We start from the raw sequence: 23,030 nt of genomic DNA, 5'->3' as shown, positions 1-23,030 counted from the left end.
CATTCTCTATACTATGACCCAGAGACTAACTTAACTCAGATAGAGAAGAGTTGTTTGAATAAAGTGCTACATAACAAGGAAGTTCGGATCATGAAACCCGACAAGGGTGGAGGGATCGTTCTTTTTCAGACGGAAAAATACATCTCAAGTATATACGACATTCTCCATCAAACTGAGGTTTACGAAACTGTTTCCATCAATCAGATTAATATTGGGCACCGTCGTATAGACTTAGCCATTGAAGAATATCTTATAGATAATAGGATTACTAATGAGACGTATGTTTATCTTAAGAATGACTATCCAGTCTTGGCTAGAATTGTTGGGATCCCCAAGATACACAAATCTTTGGACAAACCTCCATTTAGACCAATAACTTCAGGATCCAAATCCAAAACATTCAATCTAGGTAAATGGATCGACCATCAGCTTAAGCACATTTATGGAGTCATCCCACACATCATGAAAGATTCGTGGAGCTTTCTGGGAAATTAACACAGGATTATTGGCAACCTAGTCTTATCCTAGTGACTATAGATGTTGTGGACTTGTTTTCATGTATCCCTAGTAATGTAGGATTAGAATATTTTTCGAACAGTTTACGGAAGTATTCAGGATTTAGTTGGGACAAGATTTCTTTGTTATGTGATATGATGGGACTGGTGTTGGAACACAATTACATCACCTTTCAAGGGGAATACTTTAAACAAATCAAGGGAGTTGCTATGGGAGCTTCCTGTGCCCCGATTTTTGCAAATCTTGTGATGGTTGAATGGGAGGAAGAGACTCTATTCAAAAGCAACTATTATGCCGACATAAAATTTTATGCTAGATATTTGGATGACATCTTTATTTTGTGGCAGGCTTCAGCTGAGAGGTTGCAAGAATTTTTGGCCTTCCTCAACAATTCATCTGCTTTTTAAAATTCACCCACAACACTAGTGATCTCAATATACCATATCTGGATGTTTTAGTTGGTTTGGATACCTGTGGTTTTACTTCGAAGCTCTATCGAAAACCTACCTTCTCTAATGATTATCTGTACTTCACCAGTAATCATCCACCACACATTTTCAAAAATATAGTTAAGGGGCAATGTATCCGCGCAGTAAGAATGTCGTCAACTGAAAGCACCATGAGATCTGAAATAAAGACTATCAAAAATTTATTTCTCAACCGCGGGTACCCTGACAAAATGGTTCGGGATGTTACAGATTATGTGTGTAAAGAATGGGGGAACAAATATCCACCCCTATTAGGCAAATATACAGCTAGGTCGGAAGGAAAAGACACTGAAAATAGATTATTTGGCAGAGCATGTATATTGACATACACTCCATACACACATTTCATCCAAGACATCTTACGTCAACATTGGGACATCATAACAGCTTCAAACTTAGACCATATAGTGGGACCCTTACCTAGATTTGTGCACAAGACAGGTGCCAATTTGAAGAGAATTTTGGAGAATACTGGCAAAGACACAGATAAAAAAGATACATATAAAGGTACCACTAAATGCGGAAGATGTAAACAGTGTCACCACATTAATGTGGCTAAGGACATTCGACTTAAAGATACTAATAACACACTTATCAAGAAAGTCAGGTGATTTATTTGGCTACATGTGTGATTTGTCCTGCGTTCTACATAGGCAAAACCGAAAGAAATTTGAAAAAACGTATATACGAACATTATTACCGCATCCAGAAAAAAGACAACAAAAATGCTTTATTTAGGCATATTTCTGAGTATGGGGAAGAACATTCATTTCATTTTGCCATTATAGATCACATACAATGTACTGTTTTTGGAGGTAACTGGAAGATGCAATTAGCTGCATTAGAGAGTAAGTGGCAGATTTTTTTGGATGCCACTAGACCTCCTGGATTGAATGAATTTATCAGCATCAAACCCTTCTTGGCACTTTCATAGTAAGGTTGTAGTATAGAAAGGAGTTTACACACTTTTGAGGACTGTGACATTTACTTACACACCTCAATATTTATAGTCAGATTTATAATGTAATGTTTTACTAGAAGGTTGTGCACAACCTTTTTTACATTGCTAGTTTGTTATTTTTATTATTTTTTATGTATTATTATTATATTGCACAAGTTATATGTTTTTATATGACATGTTATGCCAACAATTGATGTATTGACATACATATGCTTTTATATGCATTTGTTCTTAGTGTATACAAGACTAACAGTGCATGTATTACATTGAGTGTTTTATATGTGGTTTTATTGAGCTACACCTTTAAAAGTTTTGGCGCCTTTTTTGAACTGCTCTGGGTATATATACTAGAATTTGTGCTGTTTTTAACGGTTCTGAGGAAGACTAGTGTATCTAGTTGAAAGCGCTTAACCTTCTTTGTGGAATAAAAGATTTTTTACAATTCTCTCGTGTACGAGTTTCCGTTGGTGGATCCTGGTCCATTTGTACATTTTTAGACAGAACAAAGTTTAGATCCCAGGGAGACATCAGTTCCTGAAAGTGGGGTCTTAGCAAAGTAGCACCTTTAAGGAAGGTTTTACACAATTTGTGGGACATCAGGTTAGACTCATGTTGACCCAAATGATAATTAGATATCGCTGCCAACTGGACCCTAATTGCGGCAGCAGCAGATCCCTGGTGGAAAAGTTCAGGCAAAAATTCTATAACCTCTGGGATGGATGCGGTGTAATGATCTACATTCCTTTCTTCAGCCCAGATGGAAAACCTTCTCCATTTGCTAGTGTATAACATCCTAGTGGAAGGTTTATGTGAAGACGTGAGGATGTGAGTCACAGCAGGTGAAAAATCATGAAACCTGACTAGGGATGGAATTGAAGCAGCCATGCTGTCAAGTTGAGGGTGTGGAGGCAGGGTTGAAGGGAGCCTGATGTGTGTCAAGAGGTCTGGCACTGGGTCCAGAGTCCATGGGTCATCTAGTGGATGAGGCCCGAGAAAGGGGAACCAAATCTGGCGAGGCCAGTAAGGAGTGATGAGAATCATTTTGCTTCCCAATAGCTTCGCTTTCTGAATCACTTTGGATATGAGAGGAAAGGGAGGGAAAGCATAAAGGAGTGCCAGGGGCCAATCGTGAATAAGTGTGTCTCTCGGTGGCACCCCCGGAGGGGGATAAGGGAAAGTAGCTGCTGCATTTGGAGTTGATCAGACTGGTGAAGAGATCGCAGCAGGGCTGTCCCCATTTGCAGAAGATCTGTTCCACTACTTCCTTTTTGCAAGACTCTATTATGATGATGTGGTGCAATAGAGGCAGTTATTGAAAAGACCACTGGGACGATAGAAGCCATTGGAGAATTTGCATATGTAATCTGGCTAGAGGGATTAATGTTATGGTGGAGGCCATGGTCCCTAAGAGTTTCAGCACTGTTTTTGCCTTGACTTTCCATAGAGGAAGTAGAAAGAGAATTTGCTGTCTGAGGTTCTGTACTCTTTCTGTAAGTAGACAAGCTAACATGGTGACTGTGTCTATTTCTGCACCTATAAAAGTCACAAATTGAGAGGGCGATAAGGCAGACTTTTCCCAATTTATTGTAATCCCCAGCTGGGAACAAAGCTGGATGGTGGAATCTCTGGTTTGTAGGAGTAGATGCCTGGTGGTGGCGGTCAGGAGCCAGTCGTTCAGGTACGGAAACACTTGGAATCCTAGACATCTCAGGTGAACTGTCACTACTGCCATACATTTGGTGAACACCCTGGGGGCTGTGGTGAGACCAAAGGGCAGCGCATGAAATTGGTAGTGACTGGCTCCCAGCCGGAAGCATAAGTGGCTCCCTGATGCTCTGTCCATTTTTATATGGTAGTACGCATCTTGGAGGTCTATTGAGCACATCCAATTGTCTTTCCCTAACAGAGGGAGTATAGACTGCAGTGTCACCATCTGGAACTTGGCTTTCTTTATGGATTTATTTAGTTTGCTAAGTTCCAAGATGGGCCTCCAGTCCTCTGTACGTTTTGGCACTAAAAAGAATCTGGAGTAAGTTCCAAATCCTCTTTGGTCTGCAAGGACGGTTTGGATGACTCTGTTTGTGAGCAACCTTTGTACTTCTACAGTTGTTTGATCCCTGTGATTGGGTGGAACATCTTGGATCTTCTTGGGAGTGTGAGGTGGAAGAGAAAAGGGTATGGAGTAACCTCTGGTGATTATTCTTTGTACCCATTTGTCTTGGGTGATGTTTAGTCAGGCTTCTGATACAAAGATATGTGACCCCCGACTGGCTCCAGAGAAGCACAGCTGGGCCTCACATCAGGAGCGCTGATAGGGAAGGCCTTGAAATGAATCGCGGTCTCCCTGGTTTTGTGGACCCCCCCCCCCTGCCTCTAGGGTGACATCTACCATTAACTCCTCCTCCTCTGCCTCTGACAGAGGAGTCACCCTGTGCATCCATGAAAAATCTCTGGGACTTCTTGAACCACATCTTACCACCTCTCTGACCCTTAGGATATGGTCTAGAGGGGAGGGTAAAATGTACTCCCACTGCAGAGAGAGTTTTCTCTTCTTGTTCGCACCTGGTGAGTGTATCTTTTACCTTAGATCCAAACAATGAAGAACCGTCAAAGGGGGTGTTGATAAAGGTTGACTTGAGTGGCTCCGCAAAATTACATAAGTGCATCCAGGAGTGTCTCCTAAGGGAAACTCCTGAACCCGCTGCCCTGCTTGCTCCATCAGCTGCATAAGACATCAGCCTCATGGAGGAGATGATGTTGGAATTTAAGATGAACAACCGAGCAGACACCTTCTCAGGGACTCCTTCAGTAGATGTACCTTGAAGAGTATCTCCTAACTCCTTGAGGAGATCTCTTTGAAGCCTCATAAAATGTGTTAGATAGTTCAGCGATCTGAGTGTAAAAGCCACTGAAGGAAAGATATGCTTCCCATATCTATCCATCATTCGAGACTCCTTATTCAGCGTATGGACAGATGAAGTCTCTGCTAGCTCCTTCTTAGTGGCCGCCGCCACTACCATGGCATCTACAGGCATGCCCTTGGAAGAAAAATCTTTCTCTTTAGGGGCAGACAGAAATTTATTGGGTCTTCTGGGAACTGGCTCCATGGCATCAGGAGTCTCTCACACCTTCTGACTAATCAGGTCTAAAAGTTTATCAAAAGGTGTAGACACCCAGGAGGTTGAAGGTTGAGACCCGAAAGCCTTCAGATACACTGACTCCTCATTAGAAGGGGTGACAGTGGGTCAGCTGCCTCTCTGCTTAAGGATCTCTAAGATATCTACAAAGGAGACATCGTCAGAGGATGACTTGGGGGATCCTTCTGACTCCTCGAGGTCAGTGTCTGAAGTGATAGACTCATCCGCGGAGTCTACATGCTTCCTCTTGCATGTCCTCTTCCAAGGGGGCTCCTCAGAAGGGTATTCTGGGGGGTCTCGGAAGACTAGGGGCCACCCAATGGTGGCTCCTGAGGCTGTGGGTCTCTGCTGTCGAGAGAGAGAGTAGGTGCTGAGACCAAGGTCGGTGCTTGAGGTGGAAGAGCATCGGTACACTTGCGTGGAGCTGATGAGCGAGACAGCACACTCCTCATCATCTCAAAGCAGATCTTTCTGGCTCCAAAGATAGCCCCAGTTCTGAGGAAATGGAGGTAGTCATTGACTCCAAAGTGACTGGCTCCGACATGGATGTAGGGTCCGAGCTAACCCTAGCCGACGCACCGAGAGGGAGACTCGGAACCGAGGATGTTCGGGTACAAGTATCCCTGTCGGGGCCGACCAGTGAGCTTCAGCTCCTAGACACCACGGACAGAAGTGAAGGTGATGGAGTGGAACTCAGCTCTGAGACAGCCATGAGGGGAGCTGGAACTGAGGGTTCCACAACAAGTGGCACCGAGAACTCCAGCTCCAAAGGCCCGACTCTTCTCAGAGGAGGAACTACAACAGGGAGGATGAACTCAAGTAGCTCCAGAACTGACTCGGTCAGAGCCAACAACAATTTGGGTAAGGCAGACGACTTCAGGAGTCTAAGCACTACTCTCTCCACATCTTCCTCTGACAGGCTCTTGGAGAATATGGATGACAGGGTAGGCAATCTGGATCTCTGTAAAATTGAAGATCTTAAGGTTGTGGAGACTGGCAAAGGATTTCTGGGCCGGATCCTATGTAATTTTTCAGTAGTCGGCTCCAAAAGGCTTGGGGCCGACACTGACAGGCCAACATTGACAACCTCAACTGGCTCCGAGGACAGTGGAGCTGAGGAGGCAGAAGTCTTATCAAGTTTAGATTGTTTCTGAGGAGGTATCGATATACTAGTCGGCACTGGAGAATGCCTCTTGGCTGACTTAACCTTCTGTTTTTTGGAGGAATGTTATTTGGATGAAGAAGAAGAAGAACTCGCTAAGTCTTCCTCGAAGGAAGACTTGAGGAGACCTTTCAAAATTAACTTGTTCTTCCTCTCTTGGAGAACTCTGAAGCTAAAGGAATGGCAGAATAAACAAGTTTCCTGCAAATGAATGGCTACGAGACAATATACACAATGACTATGGCCATCCGTAATTGATATCTTTTGGGAGCACTTTATACATTTTTTGAAACCTGAAGGTTTGTGGTCTTTAGACTCTTTAGACATGTTGAAGAGCTATGTAATAAAGCAGTACACAACAAGCACAACAAGGACTAGGTCCTCCAAATTAGACGGGCCTTGCTCTGAGGAAAATATGAAAATAGGAGAGGACTAGGTCCTCTAACTTAAATGGACCTAGCTAGACAGGCTAAGTCTTGGAACAAAGGCCAGAAACTAATAGCTGTCAAAGAAATGAGCAAACAACACTGCATGCAAGCTTAACTTTTCCGAAAATTAGAAAAACAAAAGCTAAAAACGCAGACCCGGAGAGAAGACTCTTAAATAAGACTAGCAAAAATCACTGCACACAATATATATATATATATATATATATATATATATATATATATATACAATAAGACCAGAAACAAGGTCCTAAATAAATGCGGACCTAAGAAATACAATATAAATAAGAAACTAGCACACAGGATACCAAAAAGGAGAACAACAAGGGCCAACGGCCAACCAGTTCTCAACAAACTAACTAATTTAATGAACAAAAAAAAACACTTCTAAACTATTCTAAACACTTCTAACACTATTACACACTATCTAGTAATAAGATAACTAGCTGTAGAAACAGTAAAGTAATAATAAGACAAAAAAGTTGAAACTTAGCTACGGCCAAGCAAGAAGCACTTCTGAACTCATAGACGCGGCAAACAAGATCTGGGGATTGTACTGGAGCACTATGGGATACCTACCTAGCCATGAGCCAACTAAGAGACTTTGAGCTTTGTAATAGGCCGAGTCTCAGCTCCGAACCCATATGTAAGAATAAAGATGAGATAGGACTACAGAGCTTCCTTGGTTTATACAATAGTTTTTAGTGTACTTTTTTTTAAGATTTTGACTCAGCAAGTCATATGACATGAACTGATTATAAAATTGCTGACACTGATGTAAATAATGTATTCTGATGAAGTCTTTGATTTCAGATGCATGTGCTTGATACACAAATAAAAAAAAAAACTTTTGGAATTTTTATCCTGCCTTGCCAGTCATCCTTTCTACACATTTGGTATGCACCTGTGCATAACAACTCAATACAATTCCTTTAGTTTAACTTCAGCTACTTACATCTAACTGACAGTTTTCTATTTTATCCTTATAAATCATTAAATCATTTTTCATGTGTTTACACTAAAAATTAAATGCCAGACTTGAACTAGTCCAGCTTTATTTTAAAACTTCTCCAGTGCTTCTCACTGTCTGCATTTAATGCCTACCCTATTTCAGCGGTCTGTACCTTTCACAAAAAAAATGCACACAGATTCTGAAATGAATTTATAGAATGAGCTCAGTATTGACATCCATCCCAAACACCACCATTACCTTCCTTAAATGGATGGGAAGTATAATTGTCTATCGAATCTAATCAGCTACTTTCCAAGCACTCATTGACTGCTCAGCATATTCATATTTCATATGAAGTGACTCCAATGAAGGACGCAGAAAATCCTGAAAGGTTATATCACCCATTATCACTGATCTGATGTCTTGGTATACTCAACAAAGTTTTGGGATTATCTGGTACTACCTGTCTTGCATTAAACCAGACTGTATTAAATCTGGTTCTTGGGTATGCTTCACTGTCAATAAAATATCGCTTCATAGTTTCTTATTAAGCTTATGGCCAAAATAGACCATCAAGAAGCTCAGCCACAGAATCCAAATTGGTTTTATGTATTTTATTTATTTATTTTACATTTGTTGACCGGGATAGTCTGGCTGGATATATGTCCATTTTCAGCAGAGGCCCGGGGAGAAAAGCTCCAGATAACACAGATAAAACGTAACAGATGTGAGTCAAACATATTTACAAAGTCCTCTGGTAGGTACTCACAATATACACATTGTGTAATAGTATACAAAAACAACAGGTTGCAGCAAGCTATTATGAGCAAGAAATGCATACAATATTAATTTAAATAAGGCATTAAATAAGTAGTGATTAATGAGGGTCAGTACAGGGACAAAGCCACCATTAAAAACTGTTTTAATGGTTGCTAGGGAAGTAGTCTGCTTGACGGGTAAAGCCAGCATGTTCCAGAAATGGGTTATATATTGGGTTACACACCTGTCATGTCATCTGGTCTTGTTGATGTGATACTGTAGATTTAGATCTCTAGAATGTGTGTTTGTCTTACCACTTGTTCTGTTTAGATGAAGGAATTCAAAGGTAGCATGGAAAGCTAAGCAGAGTTTACCTCTCAGAAGTCTGTATGATACTGAGTAAAGTGACAGAGCTTTTAGTATAATAGAGTAACTAAGAGTACTGAGAACTGAGATATGTTTGGTGAAAAAATATTAAGGTTTCAAATTATTGCTTAAAGTAATCAAAACCCATAACTTTCACTGTGATTCCTTATACTGCCATACAATAGCCAAAACCTGGAATTCTCTTCTCCAGCATATTCTCTCCATCCCTGATACACATAACTTCAAACAGCTCCTAAAGGAATACTTGTCTAATCATTGGATATGCTTCTGTACACTCCCAGGCTAAGTTATACCTACACTCCTTACACTGTCTACATAAACTTTCTCTCTCTTTGCCTCTTGTTATCTTGACAGTCTGACTTCTATCTTCCTATGATACATTTATATTTATTTATATTCATAAAAAAAATTTAAAAAAATTTGTTTCTGAATCTTAATTGATATTCATTACTTATGATATATTGTTACATCCTGGGGTTTTTTTGTGTTTATTTGCATGTAATTATTTTAACCTCTGCTTAGCTGTATGTAAATTTTAAATCTCTATGTAGCATTGCTTGTACCCTCTCTTTTTTTCGTATTGTACAAAATATGTAATTATGTAACTTTTTGGAGCATTTCTCCACATGCCTCCTCTGAAAATGGGCTACTGGCCCAGCTGAACACTACCTGGTAATCAAATGTAAATAAATAAATAAATGTTCACACACTATATATATATTAGACCAATAAACAGCAGTGTCAGTATTATAACAGGTAGCACACTCGCTTTTTGTGCAAAAGGCTGTGGGTACCATTCCCACAGCATGTAGATGGGTGGCTGACATTGCAGTTCAGCATAAGGGGATGCTGCATTCCAGAATGTGCCATCCTTTGGATGTGATGTTAAATCATAGTCCCATCTGCCTCATTGGTGATAGCTCAGGTGGATGTAAAATATTCCATGGCACCTACCACAAAGTGTAGGGATCCTTTATTTAGATACAAAAAAACTTTTATTTACAACATATTTACATATTTACAAATATTTACAAATGTACAAATACATAAATATACAAATATATTTACACATATTCATAATTTCATTTAGAATCATACTAAATGTTCATCCTTATTAGATCCCCCACTCCTTTTTCCATAACCACCATCCAGTTTTACTTAATGTTGTTGCTAAAATCCATTTACTATTAAACATAATTTAATTTATTCTTTTATTGCATATAACCCATATAACATAAAATAACTTTTATCTATTCATTTAACATATTTTTTACTTATATTCTTATAATATTCACATTTTAATCATACCTATATTTATTTTATCCACTTCTTTAATATCCTCCAAAAAATCTTTTTTACATAGATTCCCGATAAATTTTCTGCTCTTTTACATTTCAGAAACACATGCTCTGTAGTTTTTTTTTTCTTCTTCTTGACAATGTAAACATATTTTCTTTTTATATGACATATTACCTTTTACTGGCAATTAATCTATTATCGGTCTCCACAAAAATTCTTGACATTCTACTTTCAGATTACACCATTTGCTTCTTATTTTTATAGTTTACATTTTTTTCATCTGTTTGATTTTTCCATGGTTTTACATAGTAATGTTTTATCATTACATTCTTACACTGTACTTTTCTTTTTCTATAGCATTAGCTTTTATTTTCCACAAAAATATTTTTTCTTGGTAACATTTTATTTCTTCATTTACATACTCGTTTTTTCTTTTACTCTTTTTTTACCATGCCCCGAAATGTATCATTCTTATATTTATACAATTGTTTTCATTTATCCACTTTAACACTTTGTACAAATTTAATGAAGCAGCATATACCACTGGGTTAAGTAACTCTAAACCTCCTTCATCTTTATTTATATATAAAACTCCTCTTTTAACCAGGTTTACACTAGAAGCACATATAAATGAAAAAATATCAGCAGTAATTCATTTTCAAATACTATTAGCAACATAAATACACTTGCTAAGTATGATATTTTCCTATTAGTACCGAATTAATTAAATAAGCCTTTTTTTCTGAATAATAATTTATATGCTCTCCAGAAAAGATAGGCTTGGTTTACTTCTACTATTTTTCTCCATTGAATTCTACTTAAATCTTTATTCCCAAATGTTATACCTAATCCAGAAATTTAATTCATTAGATGATATATACCCCCTGTCTTAACTACATCACCTAAACCTTTAGTTTTCTCTTTATTTAAAGCCACCCCTATTACCACTAGACACTCATTTGTGCAAATTATTACTTCTTTTATCCAATTTATTTTTTCAGTTATTATAATGGCATCTGCATATATTAACAGAACTGGAATTCTTAATCCTTCAGGTGTTATATACCACACCTCCTTCATTATGTGATTTATTTCACATACTGCAACCAAGGCCTCTTCAGGCACGGCAGGTGCACAGGCTCAAAAACCATAACTGGCAAAAACAAAAAGCCAGCACCCAACTTGAGAGAAAATATTGTATGTATATAAATACAAAAAAAAAAACTGGTTTTGGCCCAATGGCCTTTTTCAATGTATAACACAGACAATTCAACCACCACATTATATACAAAGCATGATGGAATAATTGATCATAAATTAAACAATTATAAATGTTCATTAAGGCCAGGTGGAAATAATCCTCCCAGTTTCACAATCCAAGATTTTTCTTTTCTGTTTAACAATTTATGCCAACCTGTTTTCAGGGATCTATGTCCCAAAATTATATTAATAATAATAATGAATTTAAAGGTTGCTGTCTTATGGGAAATAGTGTGTTTGTATAAAGCTTTGATTAAATGTTTATTCCTGACGTTACTAAGATGTTCTGAAATGTGAAGTTTTAAGGGTCTAGAGGTTTGGCCAACATAAAAAGCTGAACATGAACAGGCTGCAAGATAGATGGCCTAATCACTGTTGCAATTACCAAACACATTAATGGAAAAAACTTTAGAGGTATTTTTACTTGAAACCACTTTAGTCTGAAAAATATATTTACAGAAAGAACAGTGTCCACAAGAGTAGCACCCCACAATTTGTGTACCATCCAATGTAGCTTGTACAGAGCGTTCCATGGGCATAAAATGTTTGTAATGGCTGAAATGACTCCCCAAAGTTTTACCCCTACAGAAAGAAAATAAACATTTGTTCCCTAATAAATCACATAACCTATCATCAGCCAAAAGAATATTCCAGTGCTTTTGCACTATATCTAAGAATTCATGGGTATTTCTGCTATAGGTAGTGATAAACCTAATTTTATTGTCTCCCTGAGGTCGATGATTCTTGTATTTAAGTAAGTAATTTCTGGAAAGTAGTTGAATCTCCCTACTGGTCTGCCTAACCTTAGACATAGAATATCCACGTTCCCTAAAGAGGGTCACTAAATCTTGATCAAAATGTAAATAATCTTCAGAACTAGAGCAGAGTTTATGTATTTGCATAAATTGTGACTTGGGGATATTGGCCACAATATGTTTCGATGACAGCTGGAGGCGTGTAATAATGTATTTGAATGATGGGGTTTTCTATATAATGAACTAGACAAGGTACCATCAGGTTGTTTAGATATATTTACATCCAAAAAAGAAATGGATGAAGCATCATAATTAATGGTAAACCTTATATCCCATTTATTTTCATTCAAATACTGGACAAACTCGTGTAAATATACAGCATCCATTCAGCAGTTATCAAAAACCTACACCAAATATCTATTTCCCCATGAAACATGTTATGCTTGTTGTCATTACCAAAAACACGAAAAATGGAAGGTACAAAAGGCAACTGATAACCAAAAAAGTGTACCAAGTACCCAGCGTCAGTGAAAGCATTTATTCCAGCAAGACAGTAAGGCAGCAGAACCAATCAAATACGTAGTCACCAAATTAATTCACGTTTCGTCAGTAACTTCCTCAGCATACAGAAAACAGTCATAATGTCAAATGTATGTGGTCCATCTCGCCTACATTCATGTAGGCGAGATGGACCACATACATTTGACATTATGACTGTTTTCTGTATGCTGAGGAAGTTACTGACGAAACGTGAATTAATTTGGTGACTACGTATTTGATTGGTTCTGCTGCCTTACTGTCTTGCTGGAATAAACGCTTTCACTGACGCTGGGTACTTGGTACTTGGTACACTTTTATGCTTGTTGTCATGTATAATGATCTGCTCAAGATAACCCATAAAAAAGGTCAGCATATATGCACCCATATCTGTACCTTTCAACTGCAAATAACACTTGGTGTTAAAGTAGAATACATTTTAGACAAGACATGCTCTGCCAAACATGCAAGGAAAGTACTGAAACCTGGACTATATAAGGATATTCTGTTAAGCCAATATTCCAGGGTACATAAACCCACCCAGTGTGGGATACTGGTGTAAAGGAACGTAACGTCCAATGTACACAACAACCAACTGGGTTCCAATTGGATATCAGAAACAATGTTCAAAAATTCCATTGTGTCCTGTATCCTAGCTCTAACTCCGGATAATAAAGGCTTAAAATACATAGTAAGGTAAGCAGCCAGATGTTCAGTAAGGGAACCATTTCCAGAAACGATGGGTCTCCCTGGGGGTTTTTTGATATCTTTGTTAATTTTTGGAAGAAGATAGAAATATTGTGATGAAGGATCCTTAACCTTCAAATGAAACATAGTACATTTGTCTATTATGCCTTCACTAACTGCAGACTCCAAAAAAAACATCTATTTCTTTTTAAACCTAATTGTAGGATCATAATGCATATAAGTGAAAAATCTCACATCTTGCAACTGACTATTAGCTTCTTCAACATACAAGGATTTATCCATGACAACCATTGCTACACCTTTATCTGCTTGAATAATAACAATATTCTTGTTGTTTTTTTAACCTTACTAAAGCATGTGTTTTTTGACGATTCAAACCAAAATGTAATTCTTTTAATATACATTTTTGAAAAACCTCCACATTTTTATTCATGGATGGAACAAATGTTGATTTATTAAACTTGAAGATATTACTTTCATTATATTCATTGCCACATTCAGTACCCTGAAAATGTAATTTAAGGTTAAGCAATCTACAAAATGCATACAAATCCTCAACAAAGACATCACAAAAAACAAAAAACCCTGGGATGAAGTTTAAAGCTTTATTAAGTATCACATAATCAGATTCAGACAAAACAGCTGATGAGATGTTAATGACATTATAAGTAGGAGTTATCTGGTTTTCAGAAAATTCAGCATTGCTTCCAAAGAGTCAACTATGCTTGTTTTGGATTTATGTTTCCTGCCCCCCTCCTCCTTTTATTATAGATAAAGGGACAGAATCATAATTATGTGATGATCTATCTTGTTCCACATTAAAAGACTTCTTACCGACTGGGGACATCTGCTGTCTATCAGTTTCTGTATCAGTATAAGAGGACAAATCCTCACCAGAAGTGTCACTAATTGATTTTTTCAGAATGGACTTATTTATTTTTCTCTTTTGACCCATTGGCAAATATTCCTTCTGAACAAACCTAACATTTTACTGCTTTTCGTATATTCAAAGGGCTTACCCAGTTGATAGTCCCTTAAGTCCCTGTTAAACTTATGAATTTTCCTCTCTTTTAAATCTTGTTCAAAATGGAGCAGCTCTTCCTTTAATTTGTCAAAACGTTGTTTATAAGTAGATGAACTCTCAAAAGACTTAGCCTTTTCATAAATTTGAGTAACCTCAAGTATATATTTGTCTATTCTACATTCATAAAACTCATGTATGGTTTTAACAAACTGAATAGATGTTTTTTGCTGGATTTCAGCCAAAGAAGAAAGTAATGTGTCATCAGGTTGGCCAACTAAAGGTTTAATATGAATTCTCAAACATTCTGGGGTAATATCTTTGTCCAAATAAGCTTTAAAAAGCTGTAAATGCCAAACAAATGATCTAAGATTTTTCATGTGTTTGCTAAGCTAGTCAAAAATAGAGACACATACTGAATCTGAACGAGATTCAATCTGATCATTTGTATTGTGTATATTCACAATCCCAAATACTTGAATATCTTCTTTGTCTGCTAACCCCTTCAAAATAGCATAAAGATAAATCCATATTGAAAAATGCAAAGTAATGACAATAAGACTGTTTAGCTGACACAATATTTGCAAAACCCAATTATTCAAACATTGATTTATAACATATTAGACCAAAAAAGACTGTGTTGCAATGAATAAGCAGATACCAATATCCAATAAATGGATGAATAATCAGTCATACAATATATAATGCAGCCCCACACTTGTATCACTATACCTTTAAAGTATATAATGAATACAATTCAAAAAGATAAAAGTATACAATCAAACACTTTGTCCTTCTTTTGGTCACAAAAAAGCAATTATAATTGTCCATCAAAAAGATAGTTTCACCCAGTCAAACATGTCTCTTACTTGTCCCAAAAAAGCCCTTACTGTACATGAAGAATGAACGATGGCACCAAAAAAGTCAAAATAGTTATTTAACGGCAAAGGCCAAACCAATAAATGTCTTAGAAAATCATAAAAGAGGAGGCCCAAATCAGCCAACTGTTAGAAAGAGTGTTGACCAATAACTCAGTTGATGTTCAGCTTTTCGATGTAAAAAGAACATGCAATAAACTTATCTGGCTTGTAAACAAAGGCGACTTCCAACCAGTATCAAAATCAAAACGGTGTTTACCTCTTCTGATGCATAGCCCTAAAATAATCCAAATTGTGAAGAACGGATGGTATTCACCTCTTCTGGCCCTCGTAATGGCTGAAACAAGCCCAAAACTCATCTGGAAATGACAGTCATAAGCATGAAGCCCTTCCTCCTTACACACAAATGATGAAATATATCATGGTAGCAAACAAACCAGTTCACAGTCATCAACTGATAGCCTTTGCCCAAAAAAAAAACTCTCCTCGGCTTCCAAAGGATGTAACTTAATATATTTACTAAAAAGAATGAAGCAAAGCTGTAAACGGCTTCTTATATATGTAACAGACTTCTTACATGTGTAAAATTTAAAGTCTGTGAAAATGTGGAAGCCATAGCATCGATTTAAAAAATAATAGGTGCCCCTTGGTTTCATAAACACCAACAGTCTATAACCAATTGCAGCTTTTAATGACTGTGAGGCCTTATAACTTGTGTGTTTTTGTCAGAAAAAATTAAGCCAAGCTGTAAAACGGCTTCCTAAATATATACACATACATCTACTCCCATGTATATGTATAACTATTGTATAAAGCCCATAGAGTATTATATATTAAAGCTTATAGAGCAAATTGCAAAGCAGGAAATACTACTTTATGAAAAAAATGCCAACGGTCTACATCATACGATGGCTTTTAATTAATTGTAGACGAAATGAGGAATATACCATAAGGCAAAGTCAGCCAGCAATCACTTCCACAGATAATATGACCACATATAGTTGCCAATTAGTTGAAATCATGTCCATGAAAACTAGTAAAACATTCTTGAAGATGAATCCTTTCCATACCCAAATGGTGTCAATCGCTTTCAAAAACGTTTCAACAAATGACAAAAATGTTGACCTCCAGACAGCATTAAAGTGCCAAAATCTTTCACACATGAAAATAGTTATACCAATGTCACTAATAGAGCAGGTTGACACTAATATTCCATTATGAAGCAAAAAAGGTATAGTTTCAAAGAGAGCTGAATACAGAAGCTCCCACTCCAGCAGACGCCACCAGCAGAATGAAGCAAAGAGAAACAACCACAACCAAGACCTCTGCAAGGACGGCAGGTGCACAGGCTCAAAAAACATAACTGACAAAAACAAAAAGCCAGCACCCAACTGGAGAGAAAATATTTTATGTGTATAAACACAAAAAACAGACCGGTTTTGGCCCAATGGCCTTTTTCAATGTAACCACCACCTTATATACAAAGCATGATGGAATAATTGATCATAAATTAAACAATTCTAAATGTTCATTAAGGCCAGGTGGAAATAATCCTCCCAGTTTCACAATCCAAGATTTTTCTTTTCTGTTTAACAATTTATGCCAACCTGTTTTCAGGGATCTATGTCCCAAAATTCTATCAATAATGAATTTAAAGGTTGCTCTCTTATGGGAAATAGTGTGTTTGTATAAAGCATTAGTTAAATGTTTATTCCTGATGTTACTAAGATGTCCTGAATTGCGAAGTTTTAAGAGTCTAGAGGTTTGGCCAACATAAAAAGCTGAACATGAACAGGCTGCAAGATGGCCCAATCACTGTTGCAATTACCAAACACATTAATGGAAAAAACTTTAGAGGTATTTTTACTTGAAATCTCTTTAGTCTGAAAAATATATTTACAGAAAGAACAGTGTCCACAAGAGTATAAATGTCTTCTCTTTATTCATTATATTCTCTTTTTCTTTCCCATACACTTATGTTCATTTTTTCAATCCATCCATAAATGTCCAATTTTGTTACATTTATAAAATCAAAAAGGATAAAGTGCTCAAGTAACTTTGGTTTGGTACATGAGAAGCTGTTCTTCCAAGTGCTCTTTTTTGGATTACATTTATAACATCTCAATTCATATATTTTTACATCATGTCCCATTTCCCCATAAAAATAACATTTTCGTTTGTCATACTTGCTTATCAAATATCTTTCTTTTCCAAAAACAAAACATATTTTGGGTTGCCCCTAGCATTTTATGATACCCTTATTCCCATCCATATTTATCATGTTTGATATATGACTAATTTTTTTCTTTCTATTTTCAACACAATGTTACAATATCAGCCACCAGTCTATAAACCCCAGTTGTCATAAACCTTTGCAACTTTACATAAAGCTTTCAAATGTTCTTTCAAAGTTTCTCTAACTCTGTTCAAACTTGTACCATGAGTTACAGTCTTTCTTTTTTCCATACTCTTCAAGAAAAATTTCCATTGCAAAAAAGTCTCAAATATAACATCACAAAATATCTCTTTGGTAATAAAAATAGATGTTCTTACCTCATGAGGTTTTACATCCAAAGGAGCTCTTAAATTGTCCCATACTTCATATGTGTCCATTTCTATGTCTTCTTTACTTTGAATCCTTACCACATACTTCTGTTTTTCATTTTCTTCTGCCTTCTTTTCTGCTACTCCCCTTCTGCCTTCTTTTACTTTCTCTGGATATGTTTTCTTTTTCATCTTACTACTATTCTTCAGGATTGTCTATGCAGCACCCTTTTGTATTTTCTCCACAATACCCCCTAGGAAACATCTCCATCACTTTCTGGCTCACTCTGCAGCACCATTTCTTTAAGTAAATCATCCTGCAACCTTCCAGACTGGAGGGTTGGAATTATACAGCCATCATTTGCTGACTCATCTCCATCAAACAGATTTCTTTGAAACATTTCCTCCAGTCCTCATATTTACTTTCTCCTCCATTTGTCTCACCTCTCCATCATCTTCTTCTCTCTCCATTTGCCTCCCTGTTTCCCCAGGCTACCTCTGTACCTGGAAAGGAAACAGGAAGTGTTTCTGAAAAATGGGTCCCACTCACAACAACGATGAATAGGGGAAAATGCTCTGGCCAAATTTCCTCTAGTAGTATAATACCACCCCAGGTATCTCCTGAAAGAGACTACTAGCCCAGTGGGACTAACACAGTCAACAAAGGATAAATAAGTAAATAAACTCAGTGGGACTAATCCAGTCAGCAAAGCATAACTAAATAAATTAAATAAGATAAAGTGTGAATGCACATGACTGCCTTATGTAAACAAAGACATTCTACATGCACACAAACATACATACATACATATGGAAAAAGGAGGAACATGCCTTTAAAAGTGTGCAAAGAGATTTGTACTAATAAACTTCTCACAGCACTGTATTCAGGTAATCTACTGTATTAATCAGTCAAAAATATGTAAGTTGCCTATTTAGTGCTGTATAGAAGGAATTTGTCTGTTCAAGGCAAATTAGGAAGTTAATTACTCATTTGGATGTGCATCATAGGTGAAATCATAGGTTCTGACCAAAAGATTAGTGACATTTCATGGCCCAGTCAGGGTTCATTATGTATGTGAGCTGAGTTAACTAAGGTGAAGATTTTTACTGTATTTAGTGAAGCTGAATGTAAAACTTGACTGGACCTTCAAATGTGATTTATCATTCTAATATCCTGAAAATGGAAACATTATTAGTAGACTGGTTAAATGGATTATAAACCCTTTTATGAAGGTACTGTTCAGACTGCATGAGCACTATACTAAGTCAGGAGAGCTAATGTTGTTTATTTTTTTTTCTACTTTTTTATAAAAAACCTGGATTTTCTTACACAGCTGAACCCTCAGTGCATCTTGAGACTTAAACTGGTGATGTGTGCACAGGCATTTGGCCAAGGACCTACCAGCTATATTATCCTTGCCATAACTCTGCTGCCAAGCACATGACTGTTTTTAACTAACATTTCCCTGTGGAATTACAACTAGAGCAATTTTACTGCTTGTCCTGCTTTGCATAATAATATGGCTTTTGTCCTGTGCTGTTGCCTGTTGTCCTTTATTTTACTTACAACCATGGAACAATTATTAAAAACACTAGATGAATACAAGGCCCCTCATACCAATGAACAGCCAAAGGGAAAAATATGGTACCTTGATTCATTAAAGAAGAGCTAAATGAGTTTGTACCAGCAAATTATTTTATGAGAGTTTTTTCTCAAGTTTTGTACATGAAACGATTCCCATTAAAGTACACATGAAATACAAACAAATAATGTAAAGGTATTGCAATAATATTTTATGCTGGCATTGAAGAGACATGACTACATGTTTTCTCAGAATGTCATACACTGAAATGTTCATGAGGACTAATGGAAAAGAAATACTATTAAAAGAATTAAACAACATTAATGGAAACAATAGTCAATACGGGTATTATCAGAAATGTGCATTATTGTAAAAAAGTACTGATGAAGTGGCAATATGTATTAATTGAAGGGTTTGGCATGAAGGGTGCTGTTATTGTTTAACAAAAATGGTTTACAGATTATGTTATTAGAGATATCAAATGTAATACCAGATGGCATATTTAATGGTAGATAAAAGGGAAACAGTAGAAAATTGTTTATGCATAACGCTGATGATTTCATTAATGTATTTTTAAGACTATTCTTTTCATTAAGTGTTATTGGATCCTTTTCACAAACCTAAATTACCACAAGCTCAGGAAGATGGAACCTCAGTTTAGTATCTCACCCATTGAATTGCACCTCAGGAGAGCAGCACTTGTCTAATGCTGTAGTGTAATGGCAGTACTGGAACATGACTCCAAGCACCCAGTGGAGTGATTGAACCCACCGCCTTCTGATCTTCAAAGCTTAAAAGGCCACTTGTTGAGCCACTGACACTAACATTTTGAGCTTTCTCTTCCACTTATACCTTATCTCCCCACAATTTTATTATAAACGTTTGTTCTATTTCTACAATGTGCCCCCCAGTCTTTCTTTTCCCTGCACACTCTTTATACTTCTCCTTTTTCTACAAATACTTTTCCGTATTCTTCACGCAAGTTTCTATATTGCACTTTTCAGTTCATATTCAGTTTCACCTCAATACTCCAGCCATACTTCCAGCTAGCAAACTCATTAAAGTCTGTTTCTGGATTCTTTAGTACATTACATCATCAGCTAACTTAAGCCATATGATTACATTTCAACTCATTCATAAAGTGATATGCTCAGCCAATAGTTTGATACTAGACAAGCTATAATAAAAAGCTAAAATATAGTGTAAATTGAAGCAAGACATCTTTTTAAATTTAACATGTTTAATTTTTTTAACTTTGTAACTTTTTAATAAAGCTTGGGTTCTATATGGACTATATTCAAGATATTTTTCCTTTCACCTTTGAGTTTGCTGCATTTGCAGCAGATAATTAAGCGACACCTACTTACTGAGAAAGATCAGATATGGCTGGTTATACATAAGGGTCTCAGCAACTGGGATTGTGCAAGTGAAGGTAATACTAACCAGGACAAGTGTTTTCCAAGGCATGAACTTTAATGATGCTGAATCAATAAATTCAGAAAAGAACTAGGCAAGTTATTTAATCACACTGTTCAAGAACCATGGAATGGAGTGGTTCTTAAAAGGAGGGGGTGTTGCAGGTAACTTTAAGGAAATGCTTGATGAAATAACAATCCGACCCTCTCCAAAGTTGTTATGTACAAAAATAGTTTATTCATGCACTATGAATGTGAATTAACTCAGGGGCCTGAGAAAGATCAGGATTACCTGCAAAATGACCAGAAGGGAAAGCATCAGATACTATCCCATTCCTATGGAGTGCTGCTTCCACTTGACACAGTACATTTGGCAGGAAGAAGGCTTCCTCACAGCTCAGTAACACCTGCTGGAAGGAAAGTTTGGAGCGTATTTTACCACAGTAGCCTGGCCTTGAGGTGGAATTGGCTGTTACTCCAAGCACTGCTAGACACAGGACAGTCTCCTTTATCACTACAGACCTACAAGCCCAAAACCACATAATTTTCAGCCACCATGATGATGATTAGTTGCTTTCATTGTGTACTCTGCTTTTTTTCCTATAAGAATGGTATTTGAAGAAACACAAGAAAAACAAATAAGAATCTCAATCAGCATGAAATGGAGATGATGAACTTGTCCTGCTGCACTGAGCAGAATAAATATAAATCCTTATTCTCCCAATTATCAAACAGGTCAGTGTCATAAGTGCCCCACTTATGAAAATCTGATCAAACACTGCTCTTGATTTTCAAATCCAAGAGAGGACTGAAGTAGTGGCTAAATAAGTTAACAGAACATTCACATTGGATGAGAACAGTGATGCCCCTGTCTATGTCTCATTGCTAGACAATCACTGCCTCTCTGTGCAGGAGCATAAAAATCTTATACCTCTCATGCTTAGGTTTTATATGTTGGCTTGTGTGTCAGATCAACATGTAAGGGGTCTTTTCCTCCAGTGTCTTAGAAACAGGATGACCGCTTTTACTCCAACTGATGTTTTTATAGAGCATCCTCTCGACTGAGGACAACTTTCCATGAAGCATAGAAACAATGAGGTGGGCTAATGACCTCATCAGTGAAGCATCTGTTGTAAGTGGCTGTGAAAGCTTCAAAAAGAAGTTCCACTTGCAGGTTGTTGGAGATTGTTCACCATTCCAGGGCCTGGCAATTGGGTCTGTAACCAGAACAATATTTGTGAGTTATGGATCTTCAGCCATTGACACCTCCTAATCTACTACAACAACTGATCCATTAAAATGGAAAAATGAGGATCATGCTAACCATCAAACCCAGAAGGTTCAAGAAGCATCATGTTCATGATGTCTGGACCCTTTCCACAAACAGAAGGTTAGACACTGAAAAGTGTCCAGCTCAATAACAGTGAAGATAATCTTCTGAAATGGAATCAACTTCTCCCAGTGTATAGTCACCACAGGGACTGCAGCCCTGGAGTCATCTATTCAAGAGGCATCACTAGGTACACTAGCAGTTATTCATGAAGGGGACCACACAGATTTCCTTCTGCAAAGCTTCTGCCATCACATTTACTTGGTAAATGCTCCATGTGCAGAAGTAAATCTAAAGATAGACCTCTATATTTAAATGGGTGCCTAACAGGAGTAACCTATAGTGTAGACCCCATACACCAATGTGCCATGAATCCATCACCTCCATCAACCTCACCCATATATCCTAAAGCAGCAGAAGCATGGCCTCTTGGTGAGTCATTGTCCAGAATGTGATGGACTGGATATACTTATTGACATCTCTGTTGACCAGGATAGGAAGAAAGCCTTCTACTCCTTTTGTAACTAAAAGAGGTACAAATAGAAACATTGACCTTGTAAGGAACATGCATACTGGTCATTAGTAATGGCTTTGCAGGCTGAGGCAAACTCAAATAATTGTCCAGCACAATTAGCCTTAGACTGTAGTCCAAACTGTAACTGCAGAATCAACACAGTTGTTATCTTCGGTAACTTATCTGACAACAGATTGGTCAGGAATGTGTGGTACTAGAAGAAGAAGATGTGGAAGGAACTGAAGGGCCTCACATGGGACCTACACAGTGAAGAGGACCAGCTTCTTATTCAAGATGTCATGTGCCAAATCTTATGAAGGATGACAGAATTAAACCTCCCACAAGAAAGGGACATCCACAATGAACTGCTGAGTGCAT

The sequence above is a fragment of the Protopterus annectens genome, chromosome 1.part1 (genome assembly GCF_019279795.1).
Source record: "Protopterus annectens isolate FY-2018-M chromosome 1.part1, PAN1.0, whole genome shotgun sequence".
NCBI classification, from domain to species: domain Eukaryota; kingdom Metazoa; phylum Chordata; order Ceratodontiformes; family Protopteridae; genus Protopterus; species Protopterus annectens.
This window is presented reverse-complemented; position numbering follows the sequence as displayed.